Genomic DNA, 18,365 nt, shown 5'->3' on the forward strand with positions numbered 1-18,365 from the left:
TTCAGTGGTGATGCATGAGCATTCCTGTGCATCAACCCATGGTTTATGATGCAAATTCATATCTACGACTGTAGAAACTGGTTTGTGCCATAATCCTGCACCTCCCTGAAGCTGGTGTAATGAGGTGAAATATCGTTGGTTGGAGCGCTGAGGAGTAGAACTACGTGACCCAGGGGGCCTGGTGCAAAGCCTCACCTGAATCCACTTGCCACTTGCCTACATAGCGCCTCCCCGCTCCCGCTGGCGCGGGAGCTGCATCATTGGTTTGAGCACTGAGGAGTAGAACTACGTGACCCAGGGGGCCTGGTGCAAAGCCTCACCTGAATCCACTTGCCACTTGCCTACATAGCGCCTCGCCGCTCCCGCTAGCGTGGGAGCCGCATCGTTGGTTGGAGCGCTGAGAAGTAGACCTACGTGACCCAGGGGGCCTGGTGCAAAGCCTCACCTGAATCCACTTGCCACTTGCCTACATAGCGCCTCGCCGCTCCCGCTGGCGCGGGAGCCGCATCGTTGGTTGGAGCGCTGAGGAGTAGAACTACGTGACCCAGGGGGCCTGGTGCAAAGCCTCACCTGAATCCACTTGCCACTTGCCTACATAGCGCCTCGCCGCTCCCGCTGACGCGGGAGCCACATCGTTAGTTGGAGCGCTGAGGAGTAGAACTACGTGACCCAGGGGGCCTGGTGCAAAGCCTCACCTGAATCCACTTGCCACTTGCCTACTTAGCGTATCATCACTTCCGCTGCGCGGACGCACGAGGATGTGCGCCGGACGAAGGCCGGGCCAAGGGCGGGCCCATTTAAGCCCGTTCAAGACCGGAAAAGGACGGGATGGGCAACCTCCCTAACGCCTACTGTAAGGTGAGCACCAGTGTTATTGTGTTCAGCTACAGAGTGCTTGTTATAAGTAAACGGATAGTTTCGCAACATCTGAAGCAGCCATAGTATAGGATATAAACTGTACACCATGGCAACTGTAACTACAACTACTTTAAGAGATCACAATGTGATTAGTGCTAGTGCTGGTGGGACAATGATGGGTACTTTAGACAATTTTCTTATAAGGGTGTCGTCAGCACTGGCTAAAGATATTGAATTGACCAAAAAAGGCTATCACTAGATTCTCTTGTTTGACAAACGGTCATCTATGGGAAGTCTGGCAGGGATTAAATCTCCTGCTCCAGACGAAGTTGATCCAGACGATACATTATGGTCTGTGGAGGATGTGACAAGTAGTCCCATTGTTTCTATAAAACATCTTGCCGACGCTCTGGACCAACAGCCTACAGTTACTACGGCGAAGAATTCCAAAAACACTTCCCGGAAAATTTTGAGTTCTCCTAATATTAAGACTAGATCAGCGATCATAGCTAAAAAGGGTATGGGTAACCAAATAAAGGGTATGTTTACTGAAAGCAAATGTTTGGGGGGTAAAATACAAACACAGGCACAACCTACGGGCAAAAAAGGGAAGTTGGGAAAAGATTGGGTAACCAAAGAGAGTGCCACAAATAAAAACTGCCATGGCCTATCCTGCCCAGTAAGTAAAGAAATAAACTCCATACCAAGTGTTGAGAGAGATCCTTCAGAGGAGCTTGGTGCCCGGTTTTGGAATAAGCTGGAAGCTACACTAAAGAAGACAATTTACCCAATCCATGGAAGACTGGACCTCATTTAGTCTAGATTGGCATGTCTTGAAATCTCGTTAGTATCAGTCCAGAAGATGATGGGTAATCGGAATAGTGAGCCACCAAGAAAACAGTTGTCACCAACATCTCCATGCCAAAATGTTGCGGGTAACACTCTGAATGGATTGTCAATCAGTAGTAGCGGCACTGTAACAACTATGTCTGAAACTACTAAAACTATTATCCCACAAGCTAAAGCTGTAGGGGTTGGGCAACCTGACCAGGTAGCCAAGGATAAAAGTGTGGTGACTAGTAATACAGTAACTAATGTGGGTCTTACACTAACTAACCCCCTAGATTATGTGATACCATCTACTGTGGAACTCCCCCCCGAATCTGCCCCCTATGTGGTTAAACTGGCTGGGGTACCTCCACTAGAGCCGCGAAAGAGGGAGACACATATAGAATTAAAAAACAAGTGTACATTTTGGCTTAATGCTAATAGGCCCTTTCCCATGCATATCAGGGCAGAGATTTTGTCCGTAAGAAGAGTGAACTGGGTAGGCAGAAGCGTTAAGACAGTTGGGGGGATTGTGTTATTGTCAACTTTAGAGATTGGAGATGTGTCGAACACATTTGCAATTGGCCGCAAATAGATCCCAGATCACGAATCCAATCACTCTCATTAACCTATTTTTATGCTCCTGTGCAAGACCCTTGTAGAGAAATGTTTTCATGGAATGATCGACCTAGCTATCCTATTACACGGAGCTTAAGACTACATAATAGGTTTTCTGCTTTGTCAGGACTTGAAGAGTGTGACTGACAGCAAATGCAGGTAGTGGGTAAATGCACAAGCGGTAGAAGTATAATAAGATTACCTAACGTAAATACAGTTGGAGGTGAGGACCAAATGAATGATGGTTTAAGAAGAGTTGAGGGGGGGATAAGTCCCAGGGGAAATCAAAATATCAGCATAATCTTACGATCAGGCGCAATCTGTTCCCCCCAAACTTGCTTACCAGGGACAAGTTATGTATTGACCCCTGTTAAGCTCACGAGGACACACTCTTGTACTACCTTAAATAGGAATACACCAAAAGCGGGACCTCAAACCATAGCTGAATATGTGCTGCCACACTTTAGTTTCACCTTAGGTAGGAACATAATAAATAAGGGACCACAAACTATAGCTGCATACATGATGTCACATGCGAGCCCTACTGTGGATAGGAAGGTAACGTTAAAGGGAATACAAACTATAGCAAGCTTGACTTCAATGGTATCGTGGAACTTGGCAGGTATTGGGACTAAGGTTGTCTCACCATGTTGGTTAGATTTTATTAATACATTTGATATTTGTCTCTTTCAAGAGACCTGGTCTGTTGAACCAGTTTTTAATCCAGGTTTTCTGAATTTTTATGTCCCTGCAGTGAGAGGGCAAAGGGGACGTCCAATGCGTGGATTGATAATTTGGGTCAAACAGTACTTAAGTTGTAGTATCCAACTTCTCCCATCTGGGCACTGCAATATTATTGCTGTTAGGCTTAGTATATTGGGTGGCCCAAAAATTGCTATTATTAATGTGTATGCCAGAGGAGTTCCTGGTGGAAAAAAATCTGAGGTACTAATGGTATTAGAATCCCTGATTGAATCCTTGCCAGAAGGGGTTCTGCCGCTAATTGTGGGCAATTTTAATATATCTTTCGAACCGCTAGGTCTGGAATATGTAAATATGATGGAAGAGGAGGACGCAAGATGGGGTGTCCCCGAACTTGAGGCAATGCCGTCAGCTAAATGGACTGAGGCTGCATTGTATTTAAACGGGCTTTGTCTAGGTAATCAACTAAGGGCTGCAAACGGTCGGACATTATCCGACAGGAAGAGAAAAAAAACCTATGATAACGGTATAAGGTCAAGTAACATCGACTACATACTCGTCCATTTGAAGCTCTGGCATACCTTGGTGGATATGGAGGTTAAGACTCGCGTCAAGAGTGATCATAATCCTCTTCTAGCACTATGTAGGCTAGGGCAGGATGGGATGGTAAACCCGAATGAAGATCTATTAGCCCCCAGGACTCTCTTATCAAATGATGAGCGTCATCTTAAGTGGTGTAGAGTGTATAATCAGCCTGATATACTTAGCGCTATTAAAGATCAGCTAGACAAGGTATTAGTAAAAATTGGAGCTAGCGCGAGTACTGAAACAAAGTATTGCCCATTTGAGGACAACCATAATGATCTGTTTACTAATCTCAAAGCCCATTTCTGCAAACCTTGTACTGCTAAGATAATGGTCAGGAAAAAACCTGAGAAGTGGTACAACAAATCCTGTAGGGAAGCTCGGGCTGGCTTGAGCCTAGCATTAAAAACTAGGAATGTAGAGATAATAAGAGCTGCCCGTTGCAACTATAGAAAAGTGTTTAGTGGGGCAAAAAGAGATTGGGATGACCAAATGTGGCAGGACCTTAAAAGTGCAAGTCAAACAAAGAACCAAGCACTATTTTGGGATATCTATAAATGGAAAGGAGGCGGGCATGTGGTTAGCCCACAAAATAATTTTCCCCAAAATTCTTGGTTTGAATATTTCAAGCCTCAGTATGCTAGTACTGAAGGTAATTTAAGCGGGGCGGCTCTTGGTTTAAAATTTTATGAAGGGACTGTTTTTAGCTTAGGGGATGTGGATAGGGCCCTGAATACTGTAACTGCGGGGCGAGCTCCAGGGATGGATTGTATACCTGTAGACTTATTTCTGAGTGATAAAAAGAGATGGAGACTGTATATTGGTCATCTATCTAATGCTATTGCCCAGGGGATGGCCGTCCCCCACACTTGGAAAGGTGCAGAAATTGTGCCCAATTATAAAAAAGGAGAGAAGTCCCTAGCGGGCAACTATAGGCCGATTAGCCTGATCGATTCATTACAAAAAATAATGGGGCGACTGGTCCTGGGAAAGATGCAGGACTGGATGGATGAGGGGGACATCCTCAGCCCGCTTCAAGCTGGGTTCCGTCCCAGGACTAGTACGATAGATCAGGTTTTTAGATTCATTGTTTTATATTGGCGTGTAGTGATTTTAGAAAAAGGGGAATTATATGCAGTATTTGTTGATTTAAGGGCTGCGTTTGATCTAGTCCCACAAGGGAAGCTTTGGCAAGTATTAGAGGAATTAGGCATGCCACTGGAATTGTTAACTCTGATTGCTCGCCTACATGAGGATACTTATGCTAGAGTTAGATGGGGTAGGCAAGGAGGGGTTACAGATACTTTCACGGTGGGGAGGGGAGTGAGGCAGGGTTGCGTTATGGCGCCAACCCTGTTCTCACTCTTCGTAAATGGTGTGGCAGAATACCTCTCCCGGGTTCCAACTGATGCCCCTATGATGGCAGGAGAGAGCGTCCCGATCCTTATGTTCGCAGACGATACTTTAATAATCTCAAAAACCCCTAGTGGCCTTCAAAGGGCACGCCAGCGTTTCTTGGATTTTTGTGAGTTGCGAGGGCTAGAAATAAATAGTGTAAAAACAAAATTCATGGTCCTTACTGACCCTAAATGCCACAAATCAACAGAACGGTTTAAGGGTAGTATATATATGAGCAACTGTCGGTTGGAGCGGGTTGAAGCCTTTACATATTTAGGGGTCAACCTACAGAGTGATATGTGTTGGAATTCCCAGCTAGATACAAGTATATTGAGGTTTAAACAGCAAGTGGGGGTATTACTTAAAAGATTCAAGTCCTCTTTTACCAAACTGATTAAAACAGTATTAGAGATCTACGAGATGAAAGTTTTGGGTTCCGTTCTATATGGTGCCGAGCTGTGGGGGTTCTTAAATGTTAAGCAGCTCACTGCACTTGAAAGCGAATTCTTGAGGAAAGTTACTCATGTTCCCCAAAGTACCCCTTCAGTTCCTCTGTTTTGTGATCTTGATAAGAAATCTGTGCATGATCTAGCCATGCTGCGTCCAGTATTATTTTGGCGTAGGCTATGGACAACGGAGGAATTATATCATTATGCTAGGGGCCTCAAAGAAGTAATAGAGAAGGATCGCTTTCACAAAATTAAGTGGCTGAAATCAATCAGATCTCTTTTAGGGAGAATGGGGTTGAGGGATTTGTGGGATGACCCTATAAATACTACTTTTCCCTCTAAGGTAGAAATTAAGAGGTTATTCTGGGAGATGATTTTTTCGGAGAAATGTGCAGTGAGTTTCTCTAACCATCTCACAGGGCGTTTCCTCGAATTCAAATCCTACCTAGCATTGGAACCATATTGGGATGCAATTGAGAAACCAATAGACCAGAAGCTCTATTTCCAATTTAGGGTAGGAACCCTTCCCATTAGGGCATTTACGTCAAGATGGGCAGGGACTGATTGTGATAAATGCCCTAAATGTAAGGATAAGAAAGAGACGATGAACCACTTTTTGTTCTTTTGCCCTTTATATGTAACCCCAAGAGATAAATGGGTAAAACCAATATGTCGCCTAATTGGCTCACGGAAGCATGAGGAGGCATTGAGAATCTTATGCACTGATCCCTGCCTCACAATCGCAGTAGCCATGGCTAATTTTTTTAAATGGGCATTGGTAATTCGACTAAAGGAAGTCCGCTAGGTATATGAAAACCGCATCATACTAGGATATGAGGTTTTGCTCCAGGTATAATTGACTGAGCCATGATGATCCGTTTTCTATACCCTTATTTTTAAATAACATTCGACATTAATTACATGTAGTTTAATCGTTTTTTTATTTCTTTTCTTTAAATATTTATAAAATTGTTTATAATGATATGTAATATGGTTCATGTATATTTGTGATACTTTTATGGCTTACTGTCGAATAAAGTTGCAAAAAATGAAATATTTTTATTTCTACATGTTTTTCCATCCTTGCATGTCTGCTGCATTCTGCAGCACACATATACAGAGGAAAATGCCTTGTGCCAGACTGTCTACATTAGTAGATGGCAGCATAAAGTGAACCAGTGCAAGGTGAGAGCAGAACAGCTCTTTGTAGCTATAGTGCGGTCCTTTTTTTTCCCATTCATGTAATGCAAATCAGCACATTCAGTTGCTGCATTTGTTTGAGAGTTTTTTTCAGAAATCTGAGCCCATTTGTGTTGTCCACTTTACCCAGCATTTATTAGAAAATTAACATTACCCTTTGCCTTGTTGACTTTTGGACAGACAGCGGGCAAATAAAAAGGTTTTCGAAAAGGAAGTGACCAATTCAACCTCTTTAATACCAAATTTGTCACACACATCGCTTAAAACTGCTTCAATGACTTGCAGTGGTTAGCCATAGAACACACACTCATGTTGGCTGAGGTGAAATAATCCTCTTAGAATAAGTTCTTCACCTAACTTCACCTTAAACATATAAGAAGCCTAGGGAACTAGCATGAATTATATTACACTTCCAGTCACAGCAGAAGATGGCTCTAGAAGGTTCATATATTTTAATCTCCCCACACAAAGGATGGTATTGATGATGAGTTGAAATATTTCTCGGCTATGAGTCAAACAAGCTGAAAGAGACTGGAAATGTTTTATAGACATCTTTGATTTTTATATTTTTCAAAATACTTGGGCTACTGAGAAATATCATAGAGTGGGTTACACACAAGTCTAGGATGAAAAAAGAGTGGCGGGCAGACCATCAAAGGGATTGTGTGTGGGTGGGCAAAATGACTCTTCTCGTGTGACCTAAGGAAAATACCAACTGGTTTACCAGATTTGATGGCAATTAAGATCATTCTAAAAGATAATAAGTCTATTCTTTTATTTAACTTATGCAACATATGCATTAGCAAATCTACCCAATCACAAACCCTGTATCTGATTTACAGTCCACTAAGTAAGTACAGCAAACTTTTCGGGCATATTTATGAGAGGCTTGCACCACTGAAGTGTCACTTTTTCTGATGCTCCGGCAGTGCAATCCTCTCAACCATACCAATGAAATCACGCAAAGCCACTTTGCACGGCTTTGATTGTCCCTATAGATATGGAGTAAGGCAGTGCAGCTCGCTGTGTTGCCTTACTCTGCACCAGTGAGGCGCTCCATGGGTGTTGCTGTAGACTTTCCTACGCAACACCCATGGATTTTGATGCTGCTCCAGATTTCCTTAATCATGTTAACCTGGGGCAGCGCCAACATCTTATGCCACCCCAGAGCAGGCGTAACAAGGAGAAATATTTTTATTTCTGCTTGTTTCTCCTCTTTCCATGTGTGCTGCATCCTGCACCAAACCAACCCTGCATGCAATGCAGACACCCTTTCACCTTTTCACCTTGGTGCCTCCATCGACACTAGGCAGCAGATTGTGCACCAGCACAGAGGAAAAGGACAGGAATCTACCGTATGTCATGAATATGGTGCTTTCCTCGGGGCTTCCTGCAATTGACTGCTGCTCATAAATCTCATTTTACCAGGTCTGCTCCACAACTCACTGACATTTTGCCATGTCATAGTCTTCATGCATGTGGCGGCCGCTCCCCATCAGAAAAAAATGCAACTCCAACCTTTAAAAGAGGTTCTATTAGGAGTTAAATAGACTACATACTTCTAGACTTACAGCCCTGGGGAGAAAGGAATCACGAGATATGAGAGTGACCATGACCCTTTCGTTCTCCATCTATCAGGTAACACTATCCTAGATTTATCTGGGATTTCTATTAATAGGGCTGCTGATGTTATGCTGACCAACAATAGGATGAATGTGAAATGGATAAATATTATCTGTGATCTAATGGGAGTGCAACAGTCATATGAGACTAATGTCACAAACCTAGAAATGTTTTGTAACAAAAAAGACATTTCTAATACTGGAAAGTCATAAAATGCTATTTAGGAATTTAAAGACATTCTTTAAAAACAATTGTAGGGTGGATAGGAATTGCTCCATAGGTAGTGAGTGGTTCAACCCTGATTACAGAGCTAGGAAAACTGATTTATTAATTGTGATTAAAACAAAGCAACAGGAATAGTATTAAACAGATGTGGAAACTATATCAGGATAGTCGTAGAAGGGCAGAGATTAAAAGGGACATAGAGAGCTATTACAGACTACTAGAAATATTGATACAGAAGCTTTTTGGAAAATAGTAACCCAAATTGGCCAGAAGAAACCAAAGAGACCAGAAGTTGACATCCATATAAATGAATGGGTTACACATTTTGAGACTCTTTTAATGAACACCCAGAAGATAATGGATCGGAGATACAGCCAAATGTGAGTCAAAAAAACATAGCAGTTGCAAGCATAGTTTTTTCTGTGAATGACACAAATAGTGAGATAAATGCCACAAAAAGCTATGGCTCCAAAACTTGATAAATTCCTAATTCTGAACCAACTTTTTGGGCCACATACATCAATGTCTTATCAGCTACCATAGACGAAGGCCCACCAATACCTGACACATGGGAAGGAGCAGAGATAGTCCCCTTTCACATGAAAGTAAATTCAACTGTACCAAGCAACTACCTCTCCATTAGCCTGATCGATAAGCTACAGGAAATATTCGGCAGGCAGGTTCTCCACATGCTAATGATCTGGATGTCTGAAAAAGAAATATTAAGTCCATTCCAGGCTGAGTTTAGATCTAGAACTAGCACAATCAGCCCTGTCTTCCATTTCCATTTGATCAAATGGAAGGCGGTTGATATCAATGGGGTAAATCTCTGCATGGCATTCATTAACCTTTGGGCAGCATTTAAGAGAGTGCCCAGGGAGAAACTATGGCATGTATTAGCAGAGCTAGTGATACCACCATCCCAGCTCGATATAGTAAGGTGGCTACATTCAGAAAACTTTACCCAGATCTAGTGGGGCCAAAATGGTGAACTAACAGACAGTGTTAAAGCCAAAAAGGGGATTTTTTTCCTCATTCTCCTCTGAATACAATGCCCATATCATCCACCCGTACCCCAGGTCCACAAGTCTAAGGTGTGTGGAGGTCCACCTTCAGGTACACATGCAAACAAATGGGCACTGTCCCAGGTTGTTAATTCTCTCTCAGAATTATCTGGTACCAGGCAACTGCATGAAGAGTAGAGGCCATCGCAGCATGGGGATCTTTTCATAGGTGTAAACATTGGGCAGTCAGACATACGCTCTTTTGCATCCTGTTGATTACCCCATCCCTTCCCTCGAACATCTTGATAAGAAACTCCAAAATGTATTCTTTTTGTTTGACATGCTCCAATTAAATCCAGTTTAGATATATAAAATAAAGATTCTAACACTATGAGTGTTGAGGAGGGATATCACCTACCCACTTACGGCTGATTTCCCTTCTCGCTGATATTATAGAAAAACACAAGAGATGTCTGGCGGGGCCTCCAAAATAATCAATGAGAGGCTTACCTTGACCTGGAGCCCCAATATGCTTGAGATGTCTTACCCACTTCCTCCTAAAATTTTAGAATAGCCGGACATTGTTGAAACATGCATGTGGGATGCCTTTTCTAATCCACATTTCATACATTTGGCAGATCTTCCCTTTGCCATCTTTGAAAACCTTTCTGAAGTTATATAGTCCCTGTGGAGTAAAAAAAGATGGTTTCTCCTTAACCAAGCAGGCTTAACAAGTGAGTATAATGTGCACATCCATACTTGCCAAATGTGTTGCAAATGATCCCTCAGCAAGCATTCACCCCACAGGCCTTCTGCCAGAGTGAACTCTCCATATGTAGCCTCTTGAAGTGCCCAGTACCACACTGATAGTTCTTTGCTTCCAGGAGGTTCTCCCACCAGCTGATCTTCCAAATAGTTTCCACTGCTCAAAGGGGACCTCCAACTTTGCTCCCAACTTTTCAGTTGAATGTATTTAAATTTTGAAATTCTCCTAAAGATATTATTCCTTCCTCTCTTATTGGTGTGGCAAATCTGTATTTTAGACTCTGGTGTCCCTGGTGAGTCTCATATAGGAGCCAAATTTGAATAATAGCCTAAGCGTATCTGCCATCTAATACTAGACCAAATTCTTGCCATAGCATGCATCACTTTGAGTTTAATCTTTTTGAAATATTTGGGGTCTCCAAAGTTGAATAAGAGACCATCTGTATATACATTAGCTCCATTTAGCATGTCATTAAACAGGGACCCCAGATCGAAGCAGTCTGGGGAATTTAGCAACATTCTGGAGAGTGTCAGCTGGAAAGCTCATGCACAGTATTGAATATCTGGGAAGGATAACCCCCCCTTCTCCCTTTCCCACCGTAATTACTTCCATTAGATTCTTATGCCTTATAGGCCTAGATATATGTGTTAATGGCTTGCTGAAATTTATCAATCAGAGACTTTTCAAAGTACAATGGGATTGTGTTAAACAAGAAGGTGATTTTGGGCCGTATCACCACTTTCACCAGATTCACCCTCCCAAAGATTATTGAAGGAAGATGTGCCCAGCCCTTTATTATCGGAGTACAATCCCTTACAACATTATTCAGGTTTACTTCTGGGATTTTATTAATATCCTGTACAATCTTCAATCCCAGATATCTCATTTTCATTTTAATCAACGGATTCTCCTCTTCGAGATTGCATGCCATTACCTCTGTTTTCCCATTATTAACTTCATATCCTGACACTTTTCCAAACTCTGATGCAATTTGAAATATGACTGGCAGGGCAGCCGAGAAGTCCGAGGTGTAAACCATTAGGTCATTGGCGTAAAGTACTACTTTTTTCTCCCAACCCTCATATCGAAAACATTGAATTTTTGCAGCAGCTCAGATTTTTTGTGCTAAGGGCTCTATATAGAGATTGAAAATGAGTAGGGATGAAGGGCAGCCTTGTCTAGTGCCTTTGGATATTTTAAAACACTCTGTCGGGTTTCCATTTACTAATATTTTTGCGGATGAGTCCTGATATGTTAGCTGGATAACCTTACAGAAATTATCCCCCAGTTTGTATTTCTCCAAAATAGCTGCCAAATATGACAAATGTATTCTGTCAAAGGCTTTGGTGGCATCTAAAGTCTCCACTGCTAGAGGGATCGAAAGAGCGGAAGCCAAGTCAATTGCACCTATCAGGCTATATGTTAGTTTATATAGGTATCGACCCTTGATGAAACCCTTCTGATCACTATGTATCATCTCACCTGCTGCTTAACTTAGTCTGTCTGCTGGGATTTTTGCAAAAAGTTTGTAATCTGTATTGAGCTGTTTTGTTTCGATTTAGATACCCGTATATAGGTTTCCCTGAATCATGTCCTTATATAGGCACAATTTGCATTGCCCTTATTTAGGCATAGAATCCCAGTCCTTATTTAGGCATTAGCCATGCTATCCAAATACAGGCAAGGTCACCTACATCCATCCGTCACAACGAGTTCTTAGAAACAAAACCCTTAAGCCGACGGGACTTTCCCTAGCTAGGATTATTGATTTCTCCAAGAACTCATCTATTGTGCATGAACTACTATTCCTTAGGGGTTCATCCATGACGTCTTCCTCTGCCCGACGTTACGTCAATGCTAGCAATCCTAAGCACCTTCCAGGTATAAATATACCTTCCCTTACCATGGCAAACAACGGCATGACTCAGCACGACTTGACTGCACGGTTCGCCACGACAAGTTCGGAAAAGACCATGTCCCTGCCTGACACACTGACCAGACGCTGTCATTCCTGCTGGTAGAGAATCCAGCTTCCAGTGTTCTGACTCCCTTCACGGGGTGTTAGAGTTTGAGACTCGGAAAGAGATTCCCACCTCTCTCATTCTAAGGTATGGAGCTGACTAGAACCTAGAGGGACTCATTGCATGCTAAACTTAGTATATACCATACTATAGAAAATAGCACCTACCTCTTACCTCGTACTACTTTTAGGTAAGGTACACTGGGGTAGAACTATTTAGAAGCATCAGACGAGTATTCACTTTTTAGCCTGGGTTATTAATGTATGTATATATGAATATATGTCATAGCTAAAAGACAATGCTTATGCAGTATTATTTCTTCTTACTGCTCACGCTGTGCGTATTATATCTTGCTTACTGTCTAACTATTGTAACAGCTCATATCTCTTACACGAGAAACAAGACTGTGCAATAAATCCTTTTATTGAAACGCCCATCTATCTATTTCTGTGTAACTCTGGAAAAACTAAGCATGCATGATTGACTGAGTGAAACTGTTATCTATAGTTTCCACGATTCTGAGACACGTTCCGATTCTAAAGGGAAACAAAGTTGTCACGTTTATGCGGTTGTCAGAAACGAATCCCTTCTTGTTCATTTGAGAAGTTTCTAGTGACCTTTGAGTTAGCTGGCACATACAAGTAATTAAGTTTAATGTACTCGATATGAGCGTACTGACCTAAGTCCTATGCAAAAACTATAGTGTATATTATTCCAATGCGCAGAGCCTATAAGGGAAATAGGAACTACACTACAGAGCAGTGATATTGGCCTATATATAACGCAATTAGTGGGTTTTTTCCTTGGTTTTAATATAAGTGTGATTATTGCTTTTCCCCAAGATTTGGACAGCTGTAGAGCTTTTTCCAGAATCTGGTTGAACATTAACCCCTTCTGTGCCCATGACGAGATGGTCTCGTCATGGGCACAGCATACGTTTAGTATGCAAATACACCAGCATCACAGAGTTTGCCAGTGAAGTGCTACTTTAGTTTACTCGTGTAACGTTGAAGAGCATTGTTGTTCCCAGGGGGGTGAAATAAAGTGAGACAGAGGGGTTGCAAAGTGGCCAGATTGATTTTATTTGCTTCCAAGTACACCAGCATCAGAGTTTGCCAGTGAAGTGCTACTTTCGTTTACTCGTCTAACTTTGAACAGCATTGTTGTTCCCAGGGGGGGCGAAATAAAGTAAGACAGAGGGGTTGCAAAGTGGCCAGAATGATTTTATTTGCATCCAAGTACACCAGCATCAGAGTTTGCCAGTGCAGTGCGACTTTCGTTTTCTCGTCTTCCTTTGAACAGCATTGTTGTTCCCAGGGGGGGGGGGCGAAATAAAGTAAGACAGAGGGGTTGTAAAGTGGCCAGATTGATTTTATTTGCATCCAAGTATACCAGCATCAGAGTTTGCCAGTGAAGTGCTTCTTTCGTTTTCTTGTCTTCCTTTGAACAGTATTGTTGTTCCCAGGGGGGGCGAAATAAAGTAAGACAGAGGGGTTGCAAAGTGGCCAGATTGATTTTATTAGCATCCAAGTACATCAGCATCAGAGTTTGCCAGTGAAGTTCTACTTTTGTTTTCTCGTCTAACTTTGAACAGCATTGTTGTACCAAGGGGGGTGAAAGAAAGTAAGACAGAGGGGTTGCAAAGTGGCCAGATTGATTTCATTTGCTTCCAAGTACACCAGCATCAGAGTTTGCCAGTGAAGTTCTACTTTCGTTTTCTCGTCTTCCTTTGAACAGTATTGTTGTTCCCAGGGGGGGCGAAATAAAGTAAGACAGAGGGGTTGCCAAGTGGCCAGATTGTTTTTATTTGCATCCAAGTACACCAGCATCAGAGTTTGCCAGTGAAGTGCTTCTTCTGTTTTCTCATCTAACTTTGAACAGCATTGTTGTTCCCAGGGGGGGCGAAATAAAGTAAGACAGAGGGGTTGCAAAGTGGCCAGATTGATTTCATTTGCATCCAAGTACACCAGCATCAGAGTTTGCCAGTGTATTGCTAATTTCGTTTTCTCGTCTTCCTTTGAACAGCATTGTTGTTTCCAGGGTGGGAGAGTGTACTTTTTCTGGAGGTACTGCAATACCTGGTTGATGGGTGAATTGGAAAACACAATGTGCACCATGGTTCTGTGTTTATGGATGTGGTCTACCATACTGCTTATGTTTTGTAAGGATGTAAGCACTGGACAGTGAAACGGTTCCCTTCAGGGCCCTCTAGTCATGTCCATAACTTTTCCGGTGAAACCACTCGCTGATTTCTGAATAGTTAGTGAGAGATCGTTTAGGTAACCATGTTGTTTCTGCTTACATTTCACATGCTTTGCATTCCCTAGGAGTGTTTTTTTTTTCTTAGGCAGTGTATTACTCTTATCAAGTGCATAATTTGAATTGAGCCACATCCAAGTGTTTATAGCGGGCACAATTAGGTTATAGCTGAAGGCAGTGCGAGTTTCTCTCAGTGGGCAAGTATGGCGTTCAGTGGGGATGTGGCACTATTGCCGGAGCTGTTGAATTTGGAAATGGGGAACCGGGTTCAGCATTCATGACCAGTCCACCACACCACTGTACTGAGGGAGCACATTCCCATGCTACACCATAGAAGGCCCCACTAGACCTTAGAAGGCTTGATGTCTTAGCACAAGCAGGTGTACTGTAGTGGTGTCAACTTACAAAAGAGTACAAGTAGAGGTATAAAAGTGCAATAAATGGCAGACACGCAAAACACAGGAACACACTGGGTAGGCACTTCTACGGGCATGGAGAACAGAATTTCCTATAATGTAAAGACTTCCTTCACACAAAAGAGAGGGTGTGAATTAAGTTTGGAAGTGTCTTTGCAGGAGGAGAACTTTGAGGTTAGTTTTGAAGGACTGGGAAGAGGGAGGGGGTGGTCTGGAGCTGAGGCTCAGTTCCAGATTCTCGCCGCGTTGCTTGTAAAGGATTGGGCCATCGATCTTTCCTTTTTGAAAGTGGGAGGGTCAAGCAATACATTTTGCGCAGTACGTGATGGTCTAGAGCATTATATGCATATGTTACAATAAAGTTTTTTTTCTTCTTTTTATTCTAGTCTAAAGCTTTTCGACGGTGGCTGTTCTGCAGTTTTGTGTAGTTGCATTGTGTTGGTAAGAAATTTTTTGTTGTTGTATTTCCACCAAATGAGTAATAATATAATGTCTGAATGAATTTTTTTGTAAGTGATGTCATAATTGCGGCATATTTAGTTAGTGGTTTGAGCATGAAATTCTTTGTGATGTGTTTTGCATAGTCTTATGTGTAATTGCTTTTCTCTTTCTTTTTTTAGTGGAATATTGTTGATCCATACTGTGTCTGTACAGAGTTGGTGGTGGTGAGTAGTTTAGCTGCCTCTGGCAAGTGAGTGGTATTGTTTTGGAGTATATTTGAGTTTTTGATAAAGGTGCTTTTTGTTTATTACTTATTTTACAAAGAGTTTGTTGTTGTTGACTTGTTTGACAAGTTACCTTTATTAGTAAGCAATATGGCTAGCCGTAGAATGACTGCTCAACAGGTGGTCGGTATGCTTCTTGAATCTTCCTCTGAGCATGATTATGAGACTGACAGTGCGTCTGAGGGAGAGGAGGGAGGGGAAGATTCTGGCAGTGAGTTTTCTCTCAACATGGAATCATCGGATGATGAAGGTACTCTCAGTGCAGATGAAGGTACTCTTGGTGTGGATGAAGCAACTCTCAGTGCGGATGAAGTGCCTGTCTTAGAGGAGGAAACTGCTGTGCCGATGGTGCAAGAGGCATCTGGATTGCAGTCTGAGGCTGCTAGGCTTCCTACTGGAAGTGCTGGACTTTGGGTTGATCCAAACATGGTGCAGCCGGTGTTGCCTGCCTTTAGCGGTGATGCAGGGTGTACAGTGAATTGTGAAAATTTTTTGCCTATACAGTTTTTTCAGTTGTTTATGGATGATGTATTTTTGGGTGAGATTGTTGAGCAGACGAATTTGTATGCTGAACAGTTTTTGAGGAACAACAGCGACAAACTTAGGCCCCAGTCTAGAGCTACCCGGTGGACTCCCACATATCTGGAAGAGATGAAGAAGTTTCTGGGTTTGACTTTAATGATGGGTGTGGTAAGGAAGCCAACCTTGGCTTCATATTGGTCTACTAGCCCCTTGTTGGCAACTGCCATATTTCCTGCAGTTATGACTCATAATCGGTATTTACTTTTGCTACGTATGCTGCATTTTGTTGATAATTCTATGGCGTTGCCACAAGATCACCCTGACTGTGACCGTCTTTTTAAGATTCGGCCCGTTCTTGATCACTTAGTGGATCGATTTTCTGAGATCTATACTCCAGGGAAAGAAATATCTATTGATGAGTCTTTGGTCTTGTTCAAGGGCCGTTTGGTTTTTAGGCAGTACATCCCTAGCAAGAGGGCACGCTATGGAATTAAGCTGTATATGTTGTCTGAGAGTAGGACAGGATATGTTTTTAATTTTCGTGTGTACACTGGTAGAGATTCTGCTATTGACCCCCCAGGTTGTCCGTCCACTTTTGGAGTTGCAGAGAAAATTGTGTGGGATCTTGCTAGGAGACTGTTTAACAGAGGCCACCATTTGTACCTTGATAACTTCTATACTGCTGTGCAATTATTTAAGGAATTGTATAAAGTGGACACTTTTGCATGTGGCACAATCCGCTCTAACCGTAAAGCTTATCCGAAAGAGCTTGTTTGCAAAAAACTTCAGAGGGGGCAGTGCAGTTCCTTGCGTAGTGATGAACTACTAGCTGTAAAATTTGTGGACAGGAGGGATGTGTACATGCTGACTACCATCCATGATGAGAGAACTTCACCTGTGACTGTTTGGGGTCAGGTTGCTGAAGTGCGCAAAACTGTGTGCATTCTAGACTACAATAAGCACATGGGTGGTGTTGACAGAGTAGATCAGAGGTTGGAACCTTACTCTGCTATTCGGAAGGCTTATGTTTGGTATAAGAAGTTGGCCATCCATTTCTTCGAATTAGCAACGTTCAATGCTTTTATTGTGTTCAAGGAGTGTTCTCCTGCGTCAAAGTTGACATTTCTTCAGCTTCAGCACTCTGTGATAGCTAGCCTTGTTGTTGTGGAACAGGCAAGTGTTCCTAGATTTGGAGTGGTGGAGGATGTGGTTTGATTGAAAGATCGCCACTTTCCTGATTTCATCCCTCCCACACCGGCAAAAGATTTTCCCACTAGGAGATGTAGAGTCTGTTGGCGAAGAGGTACGCGGAAGGAGATTCGTATGTATTGCCCCGACTGTCCATCTAAACCTGGGCTGTGTGTCCCTGCTTGTTTTCGAGCGTACCATACTCAAAAGAATTTTTGGGAGCATTCATGAGTGGTAAAGTTAACTGATTGGTTTGTAGTCTTTGAAAAATTTGATTCTGTTTCAAGGTTGCCGTTAGTGCAATGTGTTTAGTTTCTGATTTTGTGTTTGTAGATTTGTATCTATTTGTGATTTGTTTGTGTTTCTATTTTTGTCTAAAAAAATCCTAAATGTGTTGGCAGTGTGTGTGGACTGGCACTTCTTTGGCGGTGTACGTGGAGTGGTGCTTGGCTGGCGGTGTGCATGGACTGGTGCTTGGCTGGTGGTGTGCGTGGACTGGTGCTTGGCTGGTGGTGTGCGTGGACTGGTGCTTGGCTGGCGGTGTGCGAGGACTGGTGCTTGGCTGGCGGTGTGCGTGGACTGGTGCTTGGCTGGCGGTGTGCGTGGACTGGTGCTTGGCTGGCGGTGTGCGTGGACTGGTGCTTGGCTGGACTGGTGCTTGGCTGGCGGTGTGCGTGGACTGGTGCTTGGACTGGTGCTTGGCTGGTGGTGTGCATGGACTGGTGCTTGGCTGGCGGTATGCGTGGACTGGTGCTTGGCTGGCGGTGTGCGTGGACTGGTGCTTGGCTGGCGGTGTGCGTGGACTGGTGCTTGGCTGGCGGTGTGCGTGGACTGGTGCTTGGCTGGCGTTGTGTGTGGACTGGTGCTTGGCTGGCGGTGTTGGTTGAACTGGTGCTTGGCTGGCGGTGTGCGTGGACTGGTGCTTGGCTGGCGGTGTGTGTGGACTGGTGCTTGGCTGGTGGTGTGCCTGGACTGGCG

The sequence above is a fragment of the Triturus cristatus genome, chromosome 6 (genome assembly GCF_964204655.1).
Source record: "Triturus cristatus chromosome 6, aTriCri1.1, whole genome shotgun sequence".
NCBI classification, from domain to species: domain Eukaryota; kingdom Metazoa; phylum Chordata; class Amphibia; order Caudata; family Salamandridae; genus Triturus; species Triturus cristatus.